The sequence below is a fragment of the Balaenoptera physalus genome (assembly GCF_965194825.1).
Source record: "Balaenoptera physalus genome assembly, chromosome: 9".
Classification (NCBI taxonomy): domain Eukaryota; kingdom Metazoa; phylum Chordata; class Mammalia; order Artiodactyla; family Balaenopteridae; genus Balaenoptera; species Balaenoptera physalus.
In genome coordinates this window covers 40,718,244-40,743,958 of record NC_138888.1, presented here as the reverse complement: position 1 = coordinate 40,743,958, position 25,715 = coordinate 40,718,244, and the positions used below count along the sequence as shown (strand labels likewise).

Below are 25,715 nucleotides of genomic sequence, written 5' to 3'. Positions count from 1 at the left end.
AGATGTAACAAAGCCCTGCTTTAATTATTAAAGCACATAGTGGGCCCTATGTGTGTGTATTTTAATTTTTAAATTCTCAAAAAGAAAAGCATAAATTTATACAGAAGATCAAAGTTGATTTAGTTATTGAATTAATTAGACATGAATAGTAGTACTTTCCTCAAAGAACATTCTGTAATCTTGATTTGAATTGAATAAATTTTAAAATTGTAAAATTTCTTAGATTTCAAAGCAGTTCAATAGGTTCAGTCACATAATTAGTTATTTGTGAATACATGTAAAAATTGTATATTTGAATAATTAGACTGCCATCTGTTTGTCATGCAGTTTGTTTCATCCTAAAGTAGATTCTTGGGTGCCAGGGCTTTAAAATTTACTCTTTTGAGTACTTATAAGTGATTTCAAAGTCCATGACATAATACTTACAGTTTGTCTTTGGCACAAATTATCATGTCTTGGCTCTCATTGACCTAAGCCAAAAGTTACTGTGGCTTCATGTTCTTCAGGTTTACATGAGTAAATCCCATGTTTGATGTTCATATGCAGAAAATCACCCTCTCCCACCAAATACATAATTAAACAAATAGAAACCAATTGCTGGTACTTGTGAGGGCTATAAACAGACTGAGGAGAGAGGGGTAATTAATTCTTAATCTTAAATCAGAGGTTTAAGGTAAATTAAAAATAGAATTTTGAATGACATTGTTTATTATTTTACCACTTACTCGATATAAAAAAACAAGCAAAAAATGATGCAAAACTGGTTTAGTGTTCCAACTAGTGGACAACTGTCTATCTATTAAGATAGAAAACTGAAATCAAAATGGAAAAGGTGATGATTTTATGGTACAAGGATGTACAAAATGACTAATGATTCCTAATGGAAAAGTGATTCATGTGAAAGCTTTTAAAATATGTTCATGTTTGTGATTTGAGGCATCATAAGGAATCTGGTTGATTATCTTTCACAAACATCAATATAAGAATAGCTTTTTTCTTAATATACAAAAGAGGAAGGTGTTATAATTTAAAGAAAAGGCTATACCCTGAAGAATTAAATTAACCTAAATTCCAACCCAAGCATCACTTTTTAAAAAAAACTGGAGTATAGTTGATTTACAATGTTTCAAGTGTATAGCAAATTCATTCAGTTATACATATATATGAGTTATACATATATATGAGTTATATATATATATATTCTTTTTCAAATTCTTTCCCATTATAGGTTATTAAAAGGTACTGAATATAGTTCCATGTGCTAGATGGTAGGTCCTTGGTGTTTATATATTTTATATACAGTACTGTGTATCTGTTAATCCCAAATTCCTAATTTACCTCTCCCCCTTTCCCCTTTGGTAACCATAAGTTTGTTTTCTACAAACATCAATTTTTAATAGTCATGTAACCTTAGAAAGCTACTTAACCATCTTTAAGTCCTAGTTTCCCCATCTGCAAATGGGACTTAAGGTTGTTGTGAGTATTAAATGAGGTAGTTTACAAAGTGCCCGCATATAGGACGCATTCAATACATTTTTTTTTTTTAAGAAATGCAAGTGATATCTGATTTAAGTTCTTTTTTTTTTTCTAGTGGAAAAAATTATTCCATACTATTATTCACCATAGACATTTGTGGACCCTCCAATACTGAAGTACAGTTTATGGCCACAAGTCAAGTCTAGAGCCAAGAGCCTTAGCTTCAAAAGTAACTGATTCATCAACTACTCATTGATAACACATTTAAGTAAATAACCTAACTGGTCAGATAGGCCAAAATTTACATAGATTAAAAAATAATAATAAGTTAAATCATAAACTAAGCATGTATTTTAGTTCAAATTCCAAAGTCTAATTATTTCTTTACTAAAATACAGGAAACCACTTAATTACAATGTTGATCAAAATGCATAAAAATGAACTATGTCTTCCTTCCATGTATATAAAATGGAGTCTCATGAATATTCAAATATACTTATAAAATAAAACCATTATTTTATCTATCAGTACATTTTTTTAAACATCTTTATTGGAGTATAATTGCTTTACAATGTTGTGTTAGTTTCTGCTTTATAACAAAGAGAATCAGCTATACATATACATATATTCCCATGTCCCCTCCCTCTTGCATCTCCCTCCCACCCTCCCTATTCCACCCCTCTAAGGGGACACAAAGCACGGACCTGATCTCCCTCTGCTATGCGGCTGCTTCCCACTAGCTATCTATTTTACACTTGGTAGTTTATATATGTCAATGCCACTCTCTCACTTCATCCCAGCTTACCCTTCTCCCTCCACGTGTCCTCAAAATTCATTCTCTACGTCTGCATCTTTATTCCTGTTTTGCCCCTAGGTTCTTCAGAACCATTTTTTTTTTTTTTAGATTCCATATATATGTGTTAGCATACGGTATTTGTTTTTCTCTTTCGGACTTACTTCACTCTGTATGACCGACTCTAGGTCCATCCACCTCACTACAAGTAACTCAATTTTGTTTCTTTTTATGGCTGAGTAATAGTCCATTGTATATATGTACCACATCTTCTTTATCCATTCATCTGTCAATGGACACTTAGATTGCTTCCATGTCCTGGCTATTGTAAATAGTGCTGCAGTGAACACTGTGGTACATGACTCTTTTTGAATTATGGTTTTCTCCGGGTATATGCCCAGTAGTGGGATTGCTGGGTCGTATGGTAGTTCTATTTTTAGTTTTTGAAGGAACCTCCATAATGTTCTCCATAGTGGCTGTATCAATTTACATTCCCACCAACAGTGCAGGAGGGTACCCTTTTCTCCACACCCTCTCCAGCATTTATTGTTTGTAGACTCTTTGATGATGGCCATTCTGACTGGTGTGAGGTGATACCTCATTGTAGTTTTGATTTGCACTTCTCTAATGATTACTGATGTTGAGCATCCTTTCATGTGTTTGTTGGCAATCTGTATATCTTCTTTGGAGAAATGTCTATTTAGGTCTTCTGCCCATTTTTGGTTTGGGTTGTTTGGTTTTTTGATATTGAGCTGCATGAGCTGCTTGTATATTTTGGAGATTAAGCCTTTGTCAGTTGCTTCGTTTGCAAATATTTTCTCCCATTCTGAGGGTTGTCTTTTCATCTTGTTTATGGTTTCCTTTGCTGTGCAAAAGCTTTTAAGTTTCATTAGGTCCCATTTGTTTATTTTTGTTTTTATTTCCCTTTCTCTAGGAGGTGAGTCAGAAAGGATCTTGCTGTGATTTATGTCATAGAGTGTTCTGCCTATGTTTTCCTCTAAGGGTTTTATAGTGTCTGGCCTTACATTGAGGTCTTTAATCCATTTTGAGTTTATTTTTGTGTATGGTATTAGGGAGTGTTCTAATTTCATTCTTTTACATGTAGTTGTCCAGTTTTCCCAGCACCACTTATTGAAGAGGCTGTCTTTCCTCCATTGTATATTCTTGACTCCTTTATGAAAGATAAGGTGACCATATGTGTGTGGGTTTGTCTCTGGGCTTTCTATCTTGTTTCATTGATCTATACAGTACCATACTGTCTTGATTACTGTAGCTTTGTAGTATAGTCTATCAGTACATTTTTAATGCAGCTTATGGTATTTATTTATTTAGTAACTGTAACTTAGGAAATTAGTAGCATAGGTTAAGAGAAAATTCAATTAACTAATCCACCAAGTTTTTATTATTCTGCTGTCACTTTTGATATTAACTTGCTTTTGATCTTCAGTCAATATATAAAATATATACTGCTTTGTACTGAACTATAAAGTTTAAGAAATATTTTTGAATTAGGATTTTACTGTACAATTCACTATAAATAACAAATCTTACTTCATGTTTTATTTACCTTTTCAAAATTTTAAAACCACCTTTGTTAAATAGAACCTCCTGGTTTAACATGAAGATTAAAACAATTTTTCTCCAAGTTGTTAGCAAATAGCTTGCTTTTCTTTCTATTCCATCTTCAAAAATTGACAGTTATCATCTTTTTAAGAAAGTAGATAAAGAAGAACAAGATACAGATCACTTTTGCATAAACTCTCCATGACATGAGTTCATCAACATGAATCAATCAGGGATCAATAAGAGGTAGTAGAGAAGGAGCATGGGCCTGGCACTTTGCTAGGTACTATAATATGGAGCCATTACAAGAATTAAGTCCAGAGATAAGCTAAAACTATGTATTGTACATCCTAATCAATATTCAGAATAACCGTTTAGTACCAAATCAAAAGGAGGCTCTGAACTGAAAATACATCAAAAAGTTATCTTTTGTTGTATAAACTGTAATCAAATACTGAATACATCTCTACTTGTCAGGTTGTAAAATAAGGTTGCTAAAATGAGTAAGATTTCAATGTCCTCTCTCTGGATGATTCAAGGGGACATAAATTATTGCCCAAGTACAAAAGCGTCTTTGATCACATTATGGCAACAGATTATTTTGAAAGTGTTATAAGCAATTCATTCATTAGTTTTTCAAAACACGCCTTAGACTTTGAAGTTATATTTTAAACAAACCCCCAACTACAATTTGTTTATATGGTCTTACTATTCAACATGTTATTGATAATACTTAATTTAATTTAATATCTTATGCTAGTAATAACAAGACATCAGTTCAATAAAATAGATTTATAAGTTAGTCATTGACTATTGTTTAAAATTAATTAGTTCACTGATAACCTACCTCCTTCTTAAAAGCATCTGTGATGGTCTACATACCATCAAACTGGAAACTATTTAAAACAACACAAGACTAAAAATTACAACTTGAAGGAATGCTGGCTTAGGAAAACTATAAGATTTAAGTTCAAAACTAAATTCTGAAACTCTTATTAGGAAGAGTGAAAAGAGCAAACGTTACTTACCAGTAGCAAATGAGGGAGAAGAGTCCTAACTTCCTGTTGCAGAAGTAAGAAAATAGTTTGCATAGGTTCACTGAATTTACAAAAAAGAAAAATGAAATGAGAAGTATTGCATTGTGTATATATTAGTTTTAGTGAACACATTAGAAAGTACTTCAAAAAAGGCAATTCTATGGGGTAGGGCTAAACTAAGTGGATAGGGAGAGAATCTAGATATGAAACATCTCAAAACCTTATTATTCAAGAACAATTAAAAGTTGATGCCTCAGTTTGTCTAAAGTTTGACAGTAGATTAATAATAGAAATATCCTCACTACCTACCAAGAACCTAAGGTGCAAGTATTCTGTGTACTGTTTGAACGAAAATGTGTCAGATACCAAGTGTTTGAATACTCTAGTAAAGTTATATTGTAAGAGATAATTTTTAATTGTGTAAAGTTAAGTGTCCACTTGAATTCTTGACTAGGTTTATAGCTACATAGAAGTAGGTTGCAGGAATCTCTTTAGATGGGGCCTATATTTTTTTCCCTGCAAAATAATTAGATCTGCTCATATTGTCAGTTAAAATATCAAAGTTCTATATTGTTAATATGAACAAGATAAAATTGAATGATCATTTTAAAAAATATTTTATTCAATATTGTCTCTTCACCTTGATTTTTTTTTTTTTTTTTTTTTACCGCACCTTGTTGCATGTGGGATCTCAGTTCCCTGACAAGGAATCAAACTGGCGCCCACTGCATAGGAAACGCAGAGTCTTAACCACTGGACTGCCAGGGAAGTCCCAGAATGATCATTTGTTACAAAAGAAGTTATCTAATGTTATCTCTACCTCTGAAAAATGAAAATATGGGTTCTGTAATATCTGGACCCTCATTATCCTTCTTCTCCTGACACAAAGAAGAAGTGTCCATTCCCCAAGCCAAGACTAATCTTTTCACATGTGCCAGTGGATATCATTCTCCCCTACTTTCTCCAGGACTATACTCTTATCAATTTTTCCTTTCTAGTCCTCATTATCCTTTTATTTTTTTACTGGTTCTACTGGTTTTGAACTAGAATGTTCAAATTATTCTAGTTTCTCCAATTTTTTTTTTTTCTATTTGCCCACATCTCCCTTCAGTTACAGATTCCTCTTACTGTTTTCTTTTCATAGGCAGGTTTGAGTTTGATGCTGGAAAAATAAGTAAGGAGCACATTCATCTAAAGACTTCTGTTTTTATTTCTGAGTTCAGGAAAGAATGGGTCAGAATTTTGAAAATAGTTGATAAGTTTGGAACAAGCATCATGAAGAGAAAAAAAGGGCTTACTAGCAATGCAAATTGAGGTTATTGAGCTATTAGAGTGACCACAGCTGATATCAACTTTCTCATCTAATTATTATATATGTTGAGAACTACATGTCTTTGGTAAAGAATAAGACAAGTGAAAAGATTCTACTTAATAAAACTGTAATTTTGACTATGAAAACTAACTCTTAAACTTGTGATTTCAACAAGTACCTAAATCTATTTTGCCTTAGGCTTCCATATTTGAACATATTTAGATATCAACCAAATGGTTATAACTGATAAGCTTTTGAGTTTCTGAATATTATATGACTGGCTTGAGTAAATATACCTTCACTATTTTAGGTCCATAAGAATATTTTAAATGAAAAATTTACCCTTGAGTAATTATGTCATTTTAAAAGAAGAAGTAAAACTGTCACTGTTTGCAGATGACATGATACTATACATAGAGAATCCTAAAGATGCTACCAGAAAACTACTAGAGCTAATCAATGAATTTGGTAAAGTAGCAGGATACAAAATTAATGTACACAAATCTCTTGCATTCCTATACACTAATGATGAAAAATCTGAAAGAGAAATTAAGGAAACACTCCCATTTACCATTGCAACAAAAAGAATAAAATACCTGGGAATAAAACTACCTAAGGAGACAAAAGACCCGTATGGAGAAAACTATAAGACACTGATGAAAGAAATTAAAGATGACATAAACAGATGGAGAGATATACCATGTTCTTGGATTGGAAGAATCAGTACTGTGAAAATGACTATACTACCCGAAGCAATCTACAGATTCAATGCAATCCCTATCAAACTACCAATGGTATTTTTCACAGAACTAGAACAAAAAATTTCACAATTTGTATGGAAACACAAAAGACCCCAAAGAGCCAAAGTAATCTTGAGAAAGAAAAACGGAGCTGGAGGAATCAGGCTCCCTGACTTCAGACTATACTACAAACCTACAGTAATCAAGACAGAATGGTACTGGCACAAAAACAGAAATATAGATCAATGGAACAGGATAGAAAGCCCAGAGATAAACCCACACACATATGGTCACTTTATCTTTGATAAAGGAGGCAAGGATATACAATGGAGAAAAGACAGCCTCTTCAGTAAGTGGTGCTGGGAAAACTGAACAACTACATGTAAAAGAATGAAATTAGAACACTCCCTAACACCAGACACAAAAATAAACTCAAAATGGATTATTTAATGTAAGGCCAGACACTATAAAACTCTTAGAGGAAAACATAGGCAGAACACTCTATGACATAAATCGCAGCAAGATCCTTTTTAACCCACCTCCTAGAGAAATGGAAATAAAAACAAAAATAAACAAATGGGACCTAATGAAACTTAAAAGCTTTTGCACAGCAAAGGAAACCATAAACAAGATGAAAAGACAACCCTCAGAATGGGAGAAAATATTTGCAAACGAAGCAACTGACAAAGGCTTAATCTCCAAAATATACAAGCAGCTCATGCAGCTCAATATCAAAAAACCAAACAACCCAAACCAAAAATGGGCAGAAGACCTAAATAGACATTTCTCCAAAGAAGATATACAGATTGCCAACAAACACATGAAAGGATGCTCAACATCAGTAATCATTAGAGAAGTGCAAATCAAAACTACAATGAGGTATCACCTCACACCAGTCAGAATGGCCATCATCAAAGAGTCTACAAACAATAAATGCTGGAGAGGGTGTGGAGAAAAGGGTACCCTCCTGCACTGTTGGTGGGAATGTAAATTGATACAGCCACTATGGAGAACATTATGGAGGTTCCTTCAAAAACTAAAAATAGAACTACCATACGACCCAGCAATCCCACTACTGGGCATATACCCAGAGAAAACCATAATTCAAAAAGAGTCATGTACCACAGTGTTCACTGCAGCACTATTTACAATAGCCAGGACATGGAAGCAATCTAAGTGTCCATTGACAGATGAATGGATAAAGAAGATGTGGCACATATATACAATGGACTATTACTCAGCCATAAAACGAAAGGAAATTGAGTTATTTGTAGTGAGGTGGATGGACCTAGAGACTGTCATACAGAGTGAAGTAAGTCAGAAAGAGAAAAACAAATACTGTATGCTAACACATATATATGGAATCTAAAAAAAAAGTGGTTCTGAAGAACCTAGGGGCAGGACTGGAATCAAGACGCACACATAGATAATAGACTTGAGTACATGGGGAGGGGGAAGGGTAAGCTGGGACGAAGTGAGAGAGTGGCATGGACATATATACACTACCTAATGTAAAATAGATAGCTAGTGGGAAGCAGCCACATAGCACAGGGAGATCAGCTCGGTGCTTTTTGTCCACCTAGAGGGCTGGGATAGGGATGTTGGAGAGAGACGCAAGAGAAAGGAGATATGGGGATATATGTATATGTATAGCTGATTCACTACGTTATACAGCAGAAACTAACACACCATCGTAAAGCAATTATACTCCAATAAAGATGTTTAAAAAATAATATAAAAACCATCTAAGAATTAAAAAATAAGATGTGTGACTTTGTATTCAAAATGCAAGAATATGTTTTCTGGATTGAGATGTGGTCTCACTCAAAGGGTGTTCACACACCCACAAAAAAAAATGAAGAAGAAGAGCACAGCAGAGGTAGATTGAGTATTCAATGTAGTGGTGCAAGGAACATACAGAGTAATTGGTGGGATCTACACAGAGCTCCAATCCCTCATTGCAGTCTGTTCCTGACATAAATCCCAGCCTTAGGAGCCCATAAAATTCTTCTATAAATCCTCCTTTTTAGTTAAGCTTAGTAAAATTTTTCTTGCTACAAATTTCTAGCTAAATTATTTGCAAAGAATTGTTTCTATAAGCCATCTCTACTTGCTCACCTCACATCATTCAAAGGACTTCAGTCCACCTTTCACCTATACTACTTAAGCAACATAAAGATCAAATAGAGCATCTTCTATTATACTCCATCAATGATTCAAAATTATGTCACATTTTAGTTTGCTTCGTAAGTGGACCATAGTATTCTTGCACATGCTTTTGTTTTACTTGGAGTTTCTCCTTACATTGATCTTTCTTTTTCCTGAAACATGCAAACATATTCCTTTCTGAGGCTCTGAGGAGGAATGCTCTCCGCTTCTAGCCCCATGAAACCCAACTACACAGACATAAAAGTACAGACACTGCTGTCTTGCCGTGGTTAATGCCTGTTCACTCTAAAGTTCTCAGTTTTACTATCGCTTCCATGTTAAGACTTTCTCTGACTCTACCCACATTAATTGTTTCCCTGTTTAACTCTCATAGCATGCTATACTTCTTCATGGAAATAATCACAATTTTTAATCATTATGTAATTGTTTAATGTCTGTTCAAACCCCTACCCACCCAACATCCTTTAAAAAGCTATGGACCACCCTGAGGAAAAATGCTTTATTTATTTTATTTAACACTGTATGTCTTATGCTTTTCCCACACTTCATGCCTAATAAATAGTAAAACTTCCTCTCTAATTTAAACACAGATTTATGCTTATTAGCCAAGATACTGTTAGTACTCATACTATTCTTTGGTTATAAGGGGAGTATTTGAGGGTGTTAATTCTTTCAAATGTGTAATTCTCAGAGCATGAATAGAAAGTAGTTTTCTTCTTGTGTGTCGATGTTTATCTACTAGTATTGACGGTCTATAACGCAACCTTGAGATGGACTCTGAGGCTGAGGTTAGGTTCAGCAGGAAAGAGTAAATAAGAGAGAAATTCTCTCTGCTAGGGACAAAGGAAAAGTTAGTGGGATGTAGTTCTTCATTCTCATGTTTGACATCTTTGGCCTAGTAAAATTATATTACCCATGGTGCTAATTACATATCTAGTTGATTAACTGTCTTAACTGAAGTATTACTGAGATTGAAGTTCCAAGATCATCTTAGCATTTTACTGGTTTGAAAGAAATACAGGCATGAAATTTAATTTCCAGGTTAGTCCAAATGCTTCTATAGCCTGAATCCGTTCAAAAGGTCTCTTTGAGTAAGTCAGTGGGTAGATCCTAGTTTGCATATCATATTACTAAATCAAGGCTCAGGAGAATTTAATATCCTCTTTAACTCTGGCTCTGAAGTATCTTAACCTCACTAGTTTCATTTACCCATCTGGAAAATGAAGATCATAAAACCTTACATGAGTAACTGTTAAATGAAACTATACATTTTTAAAGTTATACTTAATTACATTTTGTGAAAACAATATTTTTAAATATTGGCTTTAATCTTGGTGTGATGAAATGGTAAGTGGCAAAACATCAAAAGATGATAGCTTAGACACAATTTCTAAAAATAAATAACCACTTTGATTTGAAGCAGTAATGTATGTTAGTAAAGAGAGGACCCAGCCTTGGATATGATTCCAGAAAAGATTTTAATAGTTTCATTTGGAACTAATACCACTTAACTCTTACAAAGTAAGACTCAGTAATTCAGGTTTCATTATGTAAACACCTTTGGCATTTCATTTACTTTCTGGGCATAAACAGCTCGTAAAACAATAGAAGAACAGGATTATCTCAATATTAGTTCTTCGATTAATTCTCGAAATGGCTTGAGGACAGAAGCAAATGTTTCAATCTGTTGTGTACTACGTGAAATTAGGATTTTTCTTCTTGAAAAAAATATAATAACTTTTAAGGTAAAATCTGTTTGGAGCTCAGTATTATGATTTGTGATACAAATGAACAACATCAAGAAAGTAAGCAAACACAAATGTCATAGTCAGTCCTACTCCCAGGTTGTAGTCTAGACATTGTCATTAACAATATCTATACCCCTTCCTTAATCTTTTTTCAAGTACCTCAGTTTCTGTCTGTTCCTAGTCCTTTTAGTACTATAATCCCAATAACTTTTTAAAATCTCCTCTGTGACCTATAATAAATTGATTATACAAACTTCCATCACTCTCATTTCTCCATTTTACACATTATCCAGACTAGCTTCCATGTTTCTTCATTAAAGTCCCTTGTATATACTTTAAAGGTTATGCTAAGCTAAATCTCAACTCACTATCTACTTGATGCATATGTGCACTATGCAGCCAGGTTGCCCATAAATTTATGACCACAAACCTCAGGTAGGCGTTAGTGTAGTAATGAATCTACTAATATTTCCTACCTTCTCAAAGTTCTAACACCTCTTCTTTCATCCTCACCTCAGACCATGATTTTCTTCCAATTTTACTGAAACACACAAGCAACAAGAAGAGTCCTATTCAAGCACTTGGACACAAGAACTGCCTCTGTCTGCTTACATTCACCTCTCTTATTAGATGAACCAGTTGTGCTCCTATCTAAAGCCAATCGCTCTACTGTGCACTAGATTGCATTCCTTTTGCCAAAGGAATGACGTCACATCACTCTGGTAACTTTCCCCTATTTTTCCCACAAAATGAATTATTTTTTTTCAGCTACATTTTTCTTATCCACAAACATTACTTTTATCATCTTAAAAAAACAAAAAGAAGCAAACAAAAATACTTGACCCCGCATCCCCATCTAGCTACAACCCTTTCTGCTCACTTTTACAGCAAAACTTCCTGAAATATTTATCAGTATTTGCCACCTCCTCCCACTCTCTCTTGAACTTGCCCCAATTAGACTTTCACCTTACCAGTCTACCAACACCACTCCTGACAATGTCGCCAAAGAATTCCATGTTGCTCAATCCAATGATCAATTCTCAGTCCTCTTATTAATTGATATATCAGCAAAATTTGATATAACCAGTATCAATGGCCACTCTTCAGTCTCCTTTGCTAGTCCCTCTTCATCTCCCTAACATCTAAGTGCTGGAGTATACATGAACTCAAGCCTCTGTACTCACTCCATACGTGATCTCAGCTAGCATTTTGTTTTTAAATTTCATCTATAAATTATTTCCAAATTTAGAGTTCCATTAGATACATCTACCTTGAACCCCAAACCTGTAGTTCCAATCATTTACTTGACTTATCCACTTGCATATCTAATAGGCATCCCAAGTTTTACTTGTCCAATACCAAACTCCCAGTGTTCTTCCAAAAACCTGATTCTCCTAACATTCTTCTTCTCAGTAGTAGCAACTCCAGTCATCCAGGAGTTTTGTCATTCTGGGACAAAAGCCCAGAATCATGTTTGACTCATTTTTTATTTCACAGCCCAAATCAACATGTTAGCTAATCCTACTAGATCTACCTTCAAAACATCACCTTAATCTGTGTATTTCTCATGACCTCCATTTCTGCATGATCAAGGCATAATCATCTATCACCTAAACTAGTGCAAAAGCCATCAATATGGTTTCTCTGTCTTCTGCTACTATCTCCCTTGCTCACTTTGCTCCAGCCACACTAGCTTCCTTGATGACTTTGAAACAGGAGAGGCATGCACCTACTCAATGCCTTTGTCCTTGCTGTTCCCTCTACCCAGGTTGTTCTTCCCCCAGATATCCACATGCCACATTTCCATCTACTCCTTCAGATATTTCTTCAAATATCCCTTCTGGTAAGGCCTTTCCTATTTAATATTATATCCCATCCATCTCACTGCATAACCTTAGTAGACATTTTATATGTGTATATATGATATATATTTGATATATGAATGTATTCTATATGGTATGTCAGAGACAAGCATTTTTTTTTCAAAGCAGGATATATTAATCACTCAAAGCATCAGCCATTAATATGGTCAATCACATTCCTTTGGCATGTTTTACTTTTCTTGCTGACCTGACAAATTAATTACATAGACAATATTTTCCACTTTAATATATCATTAATAAAGATATTGCATTAGGTTTAGAAGAAAAACATAATAGGCCTGAGATAATTATAAAATCTAACTTCTATTAATTTCCTTAGGTTTTTAAAAAATTTTTTTATTGGAGTATAGTTGCTTTACAATGTTGTGTTAGTTTCCGCTGTACAATGAAGTGAATTAGCTATATGTGTACCTATATCCCCTCCCTCTTGGCCTCCCTCCCACCCCCCACCCCGCATCCCACCCATCTAGGTCATCACAGAGCACCCAGCTGGGCTCCCTGTGCTATACAGCAGGTTCCCACTAGCTATCTATTTTACGCATGGTAGTGTATATATGTCAATCCTAATCTCCCAATTCATCCCACCCTCCCCTTCCCCCAACCCGTGTCTACATGTCCATTCTCTACATCTGTATCTCTATTACTGCCCTGCAAATCTGTTCATCTGTACCATTTTTCTAGATTCCACATATATGAGTTAATATTTGATACTTGTTTTTCTCTTTCTGACTTACTTCACTTTGTATGACAGCCTCTAAGTCCATCCACAACTCTACAAATGACCCAGTTTCATTCCTTTTTATGGCTGAGCAATATTCCACTGTATATATGTACCACATCTTCTTTATCTATTCATCTGTCATTGGACATTTAGGTTGTTTCCATGTCCTGGCTATCGTAAATAGTGCTGCAATGAACATTAGGGTACATGTGTCTTTTTGAATTATGGCTTTCTCAGGGTATATGCCCAGTAGTGGGATTGCTAGGTCATATGGTAGTTCTATATGACTCTCATTCACATTTTTCATCTTTAAAAGAATATAAGCTTTAAAAAGAAAACAATATATTATTTTCTTCTATAATTTCTTATAGTAGTGCATTTTTTTGAGCAAATAAAATTTGGTACCAAATCAAAAGTTTCAGTAGTAGCAACACTACTTTTCAAACATCACTGATGATTTATAAAAGCAAATAAAATCATTAAATGTAAGAATAAAAGCAAGGGTTGACTTGACTGAAGCCTTTAATGCTACATTTGCTAGCCACATCAATGGTCTAAAATCGTGTTCTCAAATTTTATCATTCATTAGAATCATGTGAATGGCTGGCTAAAATGTAGATGACTATAAACCTCATGCTATAGTTTTTGACTCAGTAAATCCTGCATGAGGCCCAATAATTTGCATTTTTATCAATTCTCCAGGTGATATTAGCTCAGAAACCACACTTTGAAAACCGCTGGCTTAAACTATCTTGCAGATTTACTGAAAGATAAACTCTTTCCAGAAAAAAAAACAAAAACAAAAAACTCCCACTTTCCCCATGCTTAGAGTAAGGAGATGGTATTCATTTTTTTGTTCACCGTTTGGTGTTAGAATTTCCTTTTGCCTTTATGGGATTCAGACCACACTTCACGCTGATACCACTAAAACAAAGCAATTTTAGGGCAATATGGCTTTAGGACATGTATCCAATAATATTGTAATATCCTAGATTATGTAGCTACAGCTATAATTTATAATCTTATACATATGACTCTCCATTGTGTTACTTCTGAAAAGGGAAATCCGGGATAAAATGAACAGAAGTTTTAGAGTATCGTGAAGAATTATATCAAAATCAAAACAATGGCATTTCAGAGAGTCTGATTATGTGGTATTATTCTTGATTTACTAACTAGATGTGCAGCTGAATCTTTTAAAATCCAATTGCCAACATAAAGAAAAAGCCCTTAGCCTCTCCCTCATAGCTTCTACTTTCCATTGACATTTTGCTATTAAAATATGTCTTCTGACAATCTAGATGATTTTACAACCACCATCGTTTCTCTTCACACTCTTTTCAAGATTAAAGGGGCTATGAAAACAGATAGAAAAATAAGACTATGGTGTGTACTGCTGATTGGAAAGTAGTTAGTGTGTGTGATTCACTGTAAAGTATAGCTTGATTGAGAAAAATGAGACTCTGGAACTTACAAGGTTTATCTATTCCTTTTATTTACAGTTCCTGGTAAGCAGGCAACTAAGAAGGCAACTCCTAAAATGAGCACAGTACATCACAGTTAGCTATCATGACTGAGCCTACTCAACAGGTAACATTTGTTTTGGCTATTGCTCTTAATCCTAGTTTAAGCCACTTCTTTCACTGTACTCCCATTCACTGCAGTCTGTTAGAAGGTAATACAGTACCATTTCATTCTGCTACATTCATATTTTAAAGGTAATAAACTCTAAGGCATTTGTATTCAAAATAGTGATATCATTCCCATCCATAAATTTTATACACTAACATATCTAAGTATTATGATTTTTAAAATATGTAGTACTTTTTGTTGAAAATGTTGACAGAATAGGAATGTTAAAGTGACTGCTATACAGTCCCCTGAGACATAGAAGCACAGAGTTATGAAGATGAACACCTTCATCTGGGCTCATAAAATTTTAACACATATCTTCTATGGTGGTTTAATTTCTAAATTTAATTCTGAATCTATTTTTTTAATTACTGTCTTGATTGTTGTTATAGAAATTAGTGACTGAAGAACAATTAGGGGAAAAAAGCTCAAAACCAGAATTTCCATAGAAATAAAGGACTGAATGTGATCTACAGATTATTCTGACTATTCAGAATTACTGAGCATATGATGTGCTAGAAGAACACCACAGATTTACAAAACTCAAAAGCTACCATGACTTTTTCTCACAAAAGAAAGGGTATCCTACACCAGAAAATTAAAAGTATTGATTTAACAACTGTGCCAAGATAATCATGAGTTTGGCACACTTTGTCTCTATGGCATGACATTAAAAACAAAATCCAAGGACCTAAATGGAATATATTAATGTGTGGAAGTCAATGAAAACTCAAGATACTGAAATTGAGAATAAAATTTTCTTTGATTTATATGAAAAAGCCCTTGATCATCAGCTACTATCTAATGGGCTTCTCCATTCCTTAGGAATAAGTAAAAAATAAATCTATGAACCTCATGATAAATACCACTAATAAAATATCAGATGGTTTAAAATAAACAAAAGCAAACTAAGATTTTAATCACTATTGACTATGTCTTAAGAAGGAATGAAATACAATTCCAGAAAATTAAAAAACAAACAACAACAAAAAACTAAAAACGCTTTCTCAGGAAAAGAAAAAAGAAACAAAGGAAAGTTTACCTTTCAGGGATTTCCCATTAATACTAGAAACTAAAATCTCTGCCATAATTCTAAACATATTTATTAGATCCAGCATGGTTGCTCATGTCCAAAGCAGTGGAAAGCAATAGGCAAAGGATTACTGGGGTCTCATTTATCCCTTTGTATTTATGTGCTTTTTTGATATTCTGCTTCATTTTTTAAATGATTGAGGATGCTTTCACAGTTATGGTGTAACAAGGTAAAAAGTGGATGGGGAAATAAGGGCAAGAAAAAATAAAGATTGGAAGATAATAGGAAGTAGGATAAAATATACAGATACAGCTGATGATATAGATAACGTTAGATATATAGATATAGATACAGATGTTGATTACAATATAGATACCATAAACTCCTACAGTTACCAAAGGTGGGTTACAAATTTGCCTCTAGGCTTAATTTTTTTTTTAATATTTATTTATTTGGCTATGCCAGGTCTTAGTTGCGGCACGCGGTATCTTCATCGCCGCGTGCAAGATCTTCGTTGCAGCATGTGGGATCTTTTTTAGTTGCAGCATGCGGGCTCTTAGTTGCAGCATGCGGGATCTAGTGCCCAGACCAGGGATTGAACCCAGGGCCTCTGCCTTCGGAATGCAGAGTCCTAACCACTGGACCACCGGGGAAGTCCCAAGGCTTAAATTTTTTAATTGAGAAAATCACATTTTCTAAAATAGTCAATTTTATGCAACCAGTAATGATCAAAAGTAAATGAACGTATTTGAACCATAATAATTTCTCATTTGTTTCTGATATTCTTCAGATTTCTCCACAGTCCTCCCCTAAAAGTTCCCAAATTTTATATTTTGCAACTGAAAGACAACAGTTGAAACTTAACTCCTCTTATCTGCTAACAACCTTGATTTTCAAGGTAAAATATTGCTATATTTGAGATCTATGTAGGACTTTAATACACTGTTCTCTGTGTTTTTTCTCATACCATCACTACTAATTCATCTACATTTCAAGTTATTATTACTCCCTAGAGGAAATCATAAATCATGTTTAATATATTTTTTCATAGGCAAGGGAAAAAACTGTCCATTTTGCATTATTAATTAAAACAACAAGAGTTAGTTTAACACTTACTGCTAATGGGGTCAGGAGCCATTGACAAAGCAGAGTAGCACTGCTGCTTTTCCAGCCTTTATCTAAAGTGCATTCCTGGGTGACTTTATCCACCCATTTAATCTCCTAAACTTTTAAATCTAATTTTTCCTTTTAAATCCTCTTTTCTTGTTTTGTTTTGTCTCCTAACCCTGAAGTTCTCTTAGATAAGCTCTAAATTCAGTTGAAATAATCCCTATTGATTCTTGTGTTTCTCATAAAGTTCGAGAACAGGAAAACAAACTCAGATCAAAAGCTGAAATAAATGTCACTGAGCTAATAAAAACAATAAATGCATTTAATATTTAAGCCAGCAATAGATATTTTCAGCAGAAAATATACATCCAATAACAGCAAACCTCCATAACATTTACTAAATGCTCAGCTAATCCTTATATACCCCTACATGGCAGGTGCCATTATCCACATTTTACAGATAAGGGAATTGACAAGAGGTAGATTAGTTTGTCCAAAACCACATAGCTACTGAGGGATGGAGCTGTGATTCTAATTCTAACAGTCTGCTCCAGCCCATGCTGGAACCTCTAAACTGCATCCCCTAAGAGGGAACTGTTCAAAGGCTGATCACCCTGTTCCATATGCAGCTTCTTATATGATCTTGATTATTTGCGCTCTCATATCCAGCTGCTAACACTCCTTCTTAGCAATTTAATGTTACCAAATAAAGCATTTAAAATTTACACAAAGGAGAAAAATTCTGAAGTCAGACATTACACAGGACTGGGTCCTGATAAATAGATTTTTATAGGTAGAAATGGGAGAAGGGCACTACTAATGGAAGAAACATCAAGAGCAAGGACAAAGTGGCAGGGAAGACAGATGTAGGCTCTGGAGTGGCAGCTGCGGAGCATGGTTTCAGTGTGCAGTGTTAGGAGAAGTCGGAGTGAAATAACCACTGAGGACCAGATGATGCGAGCCTTGAATTTCAAGAAAGAACACAAGTGGAAGTCATAGAAGATTATGGAATCAGAGAGTAATATGATAAGACATGGGATTTAAGAAACTTTCTTTTGCAACAGTGAGAAAAATTGATAGGGAAGGCTGAAGGCTAGAGATGATGGGAAGACCAATTAGGAAGCTATAACAATTGTCCAAACTATTGGAAGAGAGGGTGTCAGTCAGGTCAGTGACAATGTTAACAGAAAGGAGAGGATGGATGCAAGAGAAACTGCAGAAATAGAATTGACTTTTCTTGGTAGTTTCTTACACTTGGTTTCTGAGATAGAGAAAAGAAAATTAAAAATTAATTCTAAAATGTCATGACTAGTTGATTGCAAAAAATATGGAGCCATTAACCCAGCAAAAGATCATAAAAGAAAATGCTTAGCATTAAGACAAGTTTGATTGTGAACATGATTAATGTGAGGTGATAGGACAAAATCTATGTAAAGAACCCTATCAAGTATTTATTGAGTATGGAACTCAATGGAGAGATTGAGGGGATAGATGTATATTTTAGAGTTGTCAATATAGATGATAGTTGAAATTATGGCAATAAATGACACAGCAGAGAAAAAGAAAAAGAGAAAATAATATAGAAAAGGAAACCTGAGAAGAGATTCTTGAATACATATATTTAGAAATAAAAGGAGAGTTAAGAAGGAAATGTCAAAAGGTTAGCATAAAATAATCACACAGAAGCCAAAGAATAAATTTTCATAAAGATGTGTAAAGTCTAGTTTCTGTAACAAGGTCCTTAATTCCCAGAACACCCATAATGGCTCTGCTTCCATGATACTAGCCTGACTATGCTCTATGGTGGATATTACAAAAACTATGTGAAAATCATGATTCTAACAACATAATTAGTGATTTAAAAAAATGAAGTCAATAAAGATATATTGTGAACTATAAAAAAAGAAGATAATGAGGTAGAAAAAGATGAGAAATGAGAAAAAGCTATTTGATTTTATAATTACGTGACTTTTTTTAGAGAAATTTCAGAAGAGTGATAGGGATAAAATTTATATTGCCAGGTACTGAAATGTCAATATATAGTATACACGGAAGTGAAAGCAAAGAGTAGGTTCACTGAGAGTTATTAAATGGTGAAATATACTGTTGTAAACATTTGTTATATTGCTATTTATTTTATTTTAATTACTTTTGGTAGCCCAGCATGTGAACCCTGTCCTACATTTGTGGGATGTCCCATTGTATACATTTTGGTGGGTGACTTGAGAAGCTAGAAAGGTGAGGCACACTCCTTTAAGCCCACCCTAGCAGCTAGGGTGAGAACACAGGGCTGGGGCTTGTCCTTGCACATGCTTTCGCCCACAACTTTGATTCTGGAGTGTGCCACACACTCCAGACAAGGAAAGAGAACAGACAGTTTCTTTGAGGAGCACCAGGAACATCCTACTTCTAGAAGCAGCAGAACCAAGTGCCAGCCACAGCAGCTAGTGTATAGTGGTGGTGGTAATGGCACTTCTCAGGCCACTTCTGACACATGAGTTTGGTGTAGTCCTGGCTGTATTGCCCATCTTGGTTCTTTTCTAATTTTTGACTCTGGTTTTCTAGCCTTCCAGACAGTTTGGAGAACTACTCAATATGCTTTAAATACATGACTTACTTGTGTATATCAGATAGAATTGATTTCTGTTTCTCACAGCTAAGAATACTGATTGATGAGTATGACAAAAGATCAAGGTAACTAGGAATTTTAGGCCTCTTGCTTGAGAATATTTGAAAAGGCTCAACATGGTATACAGGCTGGATAAGAAAGCAAGTGAAAATAGTGAAGGATTAATTTTATGGAGTAATGTAAAGTCCATAAGGACTTGAGAACTTGATGGGGATAAATAATAGGTTCATAAGAACAAAAGAGTAACAGAGATTAGAGGAGAATTTAACTGTGCAGTGTAGCACAAGTCAACAGATGATATGATTCCATGCTTTCCAGCAACTACATGGAATCAACCTGACTTTGCCACTGGCTACACCCCCTTAAGGAGTGGTTGCCAGACTAACAGGAAAGAGAGAGAGTCCCTGACTGACTTGATATCACCTGATTTACCTTACCTTCCTTTTAAATGTTTATGTCCAAGTAATACTTGCATATAGCAAAAATTGAAAAAGAAATGAAAAGCATGTAAGGAAAAACAACAGTTTCCTGCTTCAATCCTCCACAGCCTAGTCCTGTTTCCCCAGAGGAAAATATCTCTATTTCTATTTTTAGTTCTTCTGAAGTAAGAGTAAATTAAAACAAAAACAAAAGATCTTGAAAATTCCCCACTATGTACACTGTATACAAAATGAACCAATATTGTTAACATTCTGGGAGTGAAAATCTTGAAAATATATATAAATAGAATTGCCATAGGGTTACATGACTATGTGGACAGAGTGGAAAGTGGTAATGGCTTTTACTGTTTTTAAGTAATCAAGGCAAAGCAAAAATCAAAGTGTACAGTTATTCATATTTTATTTGCCTAAGTATCTAGTGCTTTTCATTATAAATGACTGGTCAATTTTTTTTTTAAGTACTTATCTTCCCCCAAAGAAAAACATAAAAAATTAAATTTGGTTGCAATTTATATAAATTAAGATATCATCTAAATAATGATTTAGAATTTTAAAATTACAAACCTAACTGACTTCAACTACCTGATATAGAATATGTAGACATTTATTATCAGAATATTTTAAAATTTTAAAAACACGTCTTAGGGTCAGGGCTAAAAATGTTATCTATTTCATCCTTCTATCCAATGGAGAAACTTTGTTGGAATATTTCTAATTCAGAACATCTATATCTTGGAAACTCTAGTTATTAGAAAGTTCTTCCTTATTTTCAGCCAATGTGCTTTCTATAATGTTTCCTCTTTTGTCAAAGTTAAGCTGACTTCAAAAACACAGCTTAAGTATCCTTCATTCTCCAGAAGCTTAAAATATTAAATAAAACATTTCTCCTAGCTAATATTCACAACTTTAATTACTTTTCATATGACACCCAAACCTGTCTGTCAGTCTCTCTTAAAATATGTTGACCTGAATTGAACACAATATTCCAGGCATTATATCATTGGTACAAGCATTTCACAGGATCAGAATGTTCTACTCCTAGTAACACAGCCTAAGAAAGAATTAGCTTTTTTGGCAAATGTGGTATCATATTGACCCTGTGGTCTTCCAAAGTTCTAAGTGTTTTTCATGTATTGCTCTCAAGTCAGGTCTTCCTTTAGACCATTAAACTTGCATAAGTTCTGTACCTATGATTCAGTGGGGAAAATGGTGTGTTCACTGCATAGTTCCATTTAACAATGTTTTCAGCCATCATTCATTTACTTATGCACAGCACAAGCCAATGAATGATTTCAAAGACCACAGAATAAGTTATCAGCTTGCTATGGGCTTGACATAATGAGGCTGTCAACAATTTTTTACTCAAGTGAAATAAATAGCCCTAAATAATAATTATGTATTTATTTAGTGTTATTACTCCTCAAGGCATTTTTCAATCACTGATTTCCAGCACATCATGTAATATAGGCAAGAAAATGTTTGTTATGATAGGACTTACCACATGTGAAAATATATTAGCTTTATCTTAATATAAAATCTTGAAAATTCTTGCAGGAAAGGGAGCTCCCCTCTTGGTAGTAGGCGTAGATAACTTTGTTTTCGCGGTAGCTCTCCAATCTGAGTTTTACATATGTCACATTTTTGTCTTTTCATTCTAAATGCCTTTCCAATTACCACTTTTCTTCCAGTATCTTTATTTGAATGATCATAATTTCTCCTCATGATGTCATGACTTCCTGTGGGGAAATAACAAGGGTAGTTATAGTGAATGCCAGTTGGGTATAGGAAAATTCGGGCTTCTCTGACTTAGCTTCAAAAGAAAACAGGGGAAACAAACAATTACTGATCATCCTCTGTGGTGCAGACACTAGGCTGAGATATTCCAGAGATATGATCTCATTTCAGTCTCATAAGATCCTGTAAGGGACATATTATTTTATTTTTGTTTTATAAATGAAAAAAATTGGCAGAACTAAGACTCAAAGAGATTATTTGGCCCAATAGCAGAATGTGATTTAGCTGAGATTCAAACACAGGTTTTCCTGATTCTGTATCCATTTTCTTTCCTCTGAAAGAGCTTAAGTGAAATTCATTACATATAGTAGGGGAATTAGGAATGCTTTTAAGCACCAAAAAAAAAAAAAAAAAAAGTGTGGCATAACCTCTTCCTGTATCCAGCATAAAGAGATTCTGCAGAGGCATCAGAACCCCAGTTTCCATATACAACAGGGCTAAAGAGCTTTAAATATGAACACTGTTTTAAGGAAGTTCCAGGTGAAGAAACAGATTGAATATTATATTTCATTGCACAAAGTAAAGTTGAACAAAATTCACAAATTCAGTTCCGTGGCCTACTAGTGAGAGTTTACAAATAATTAAGAGACCCCAGAAGACTTTGAAGAATCCAGATACATTGGGATAGAAGAGAGTTACATAAGGCATCTGCTGCATAACCGTCACTAGCTTGTAGATGTGATGATCTCACTCTGCCTGTTTCCATCTACTTGTGCCAATTTCAAGGTGAACATCTTACCCATCAAACTTGTCCATTCATCTCCCAACTGTTTGATTTTCTTTGCAAAGATGAAGTAACAAGGTGATATTTTATATTGTCTTTTGTCTTTCATGGGTTCAAAAAACTAGCTCAGTTTGTTCAAATTTTCCGTATCTTGAAGGAATGTCTAATGTGGCTTTTGCTGTGGATGGATTTCCTTTTCACAGGTGGCTGGCTTGCTTAGCAGCTGTTGTTTGATAGTTATTACAGTTAATTTACTTAGAAAATGAGGCTTTACTCTGCAGCACAAGGGTATTTTACACTTAGCTGACAAATCCAATGCCCTTCTAATTGCACTGGCATACTCAGATTGCCATGCCTCACCTTACTTATAAATCTCTGGCTCAGAAGTGTAGGCAGTACCCTGGGTTTAGAAACCCCTTAGCAACACACTTGCAATCAAGAATCATACTAAGAGTTCTATTTCTTCACAACTGTAGTTGGAGGGTTACCAGATGAGCATGGGAGAAGACCATTTCAATCTTTGGAATAGAAATCAGAACACCAAACCCTGACTCATTACGAGGAAGAGAAGTATATCTAATCTATTTTATTGTATAGTAAAATCCCCTCAGATCTTCATAGCTTGCATTCAAAAGCACCAGGTCCTTGGATTCAAGGAGCTTAGGGTACCATGGTGAGAGAGTTACATGGTGAAAGTCAACTCAGTTGTTCTTTTACATTGTTCAATTTCCAGTCAAACAAAAGTTTTGTTTCTGTCATTACTTCGATGCAATTGCAATACATATAGTGTGTTGTCAGGACTGTTAATGAAAGTGGATGAAGAAATTGTCTAAACTGGATGTTTGGAGGAACACCAAGAAAACTCCATGACTCAAAACAAATTTCCTACTCAGATGCTACACCTTTAGAATGTTATTAATTTGTGCGTTTTTTTTCTTTGAAGTGTATTTATATTCCCAGGGTGAGCCACATGTTTAAAATATTAATGTGATATTAGATCTTTTCAGAATGCCTTTTTCCTAACAGGAGCAACTCATGGAAATAAGTTTGTATATAATTATTAAGTGAAAAAGATAAATAGAAAATTACATGCATATGTATATGTATGTGTGTATGTGTGTATATGATCACAGCTTTTTAAGACAAAAATACAGAAACAGATTGGAAGGAAATACAACAAAATAGTAACAATCATTGTTACCAAGAGTGTGGATTCTTATATTTACTGATTCTGAATTTTCCAAATGCTTTATATATTTTTTAAATAAAATTTTAAAACAGTAGACTCTTGATAACAATGGTTAGTATGCATTTCATATTATTGAAAAAGGTAAAACGAAACACTGGCACTAAGAACTGGCTCTTAATGCACCCTCGTTGTTCCTCCTCCTATAAGTTGCCTGGCTGGTTCTCTGGCAGTTGTTAGCACCCAGGATGTCCTCCCACTTCAATTGTAATTTTGTGGGTCATGTGTTCCCCTGACCTTGGTCAGCTCTCATGCTCTACAGAGTTATGTGAAGACTTCTCTGTAACTTTCCCCATGTCTGTAAGTGCTTAGTTTCTACATGTCGCTATCACATTCCTCTGTAAGGGTGAATCAAATTTTGTTGTATTTCCCTGTCCTTTTATTTAAGAAGTGTCTTTCCCAAGGAAAGGTATTTGAATATCTTTCCACAAACATCAATCCACTCTTCTTTGTGACATTCATCTTCTGTGGGATTTTGTATCCCCCATCTAGAAATTGTCCCTTAACACATCATGGCACTGTTCTTTTTCATAGTACTATGATGTACTGAAATCGTATGTCAGCCTGTTTTTCTATTTTGTTCCTTCAGCTTTTTAATTTTTTTCCCAAGGGAAATAGGTGTGAGTGTCTCTTATTAAAGGCATCACAGTGCAAGCCAATTACAGTCTCATAATACATAATACCGTGCCTCACACTGGGTTGTTTTCCAAACTAGTGAGCTACTTTTGTTCTATCTGTCTGCCTATAACTTGATTAAATAATAATAATAAATTAAAAATAAAAAGTGAGGTCATAGGATAGTAAGGCAAATTCCCTAAAAACCTTAATGTACAAATCAAAGAAGCCTGTTGAGAACTGAATGTTAATAAAATTTTAGAATACTATGCCTTGTTAAAAAATTGTTAACCAGTGAAACCACATAAATCAGGTGTTTAATTCAAGGGACTCCTTGAGTTAGATTTAAAAGGAGAGGGATAAAATCCTATGATTGGCTGTGATTTAAAAGAGATCATACTGGGCATGGTTTAAGATTTGTTACATCTCTCCTGAAAGCTCATAAAGCAATTGATTAGCAATATATGTAGCAATTTTCAGAAACCTTGAGGATGTAAAATGTCAAATGTAACCAGAAATCTTATTTTCAGGGAGAATATATATTTCAAGATTTCATAAAAAAAAGAAAAACAAGAAATAAACAAAAAGAAGGTTTCATTAAAATTAGGAGAGCAAGGGTGAATTGTATTACAGAAAGACTGTGAATTTGAAAGCAGACATTGTCATCTGGAGTTTGGGATCAGCATCTCAATTTCTCATCTGATTTGTATTAGTCTTCTCAGATGTAGAAAGATTGTGAGGTTAGCTAGGGCTATGTCTTGCAGCTGCTCTGCTTTACTGAGGAGGCTAGTCCAAGGAAGCTGAGAGCTGCTTCAGGTCCTTTGGGAAAAGTCGATCCACTGGTTTCACACCACATTATTGCCTTTCAAAGCTGAATAATGGATTTGCAAGTGGATTTAAGAAAGTTAAGAGGAAACAGAATAACTTCTCATTATAATTTATTCTTATGTCTTTCTCTTTCCCTTAACCTATCTCAGGAAATATTAAGCATCATACTTATTTTCATTGATGGCTGGAAATATTTGCTGATTTTCAGAAGTAAAACTACTT

The 25,715-nt window shown here is 34.5% G+C and overlaps 1 long non-coding RNA gene across 7 annotated transcripts in view; it reads right to left on the bottom strand.

The window, feature by feature from the left end:
- Positions 1 to 14,435, bottom strand: part of LOC309666933 — a 331,741-nt gene extending 317,306 nt beyond the window's left edge. For 6 of the 7 annotated variants that reach the window (XR_014267364.1, XR_014267365.1, XR_014267366.1 and 3 more), the window contains exon 1: positions 4,861 to 14,435. This is a non-coding gene — a long non-coding RNA (uncharacterized lncRNA). The remainder of the gene's footprint in view (positions 1 to 4,860) is intronic. The other variant, XR_014267370.1, reaches the window with a different exon arrangement.
- Positions 14,436 to 25,715: the final 11,280 nt, after the last annotated feature.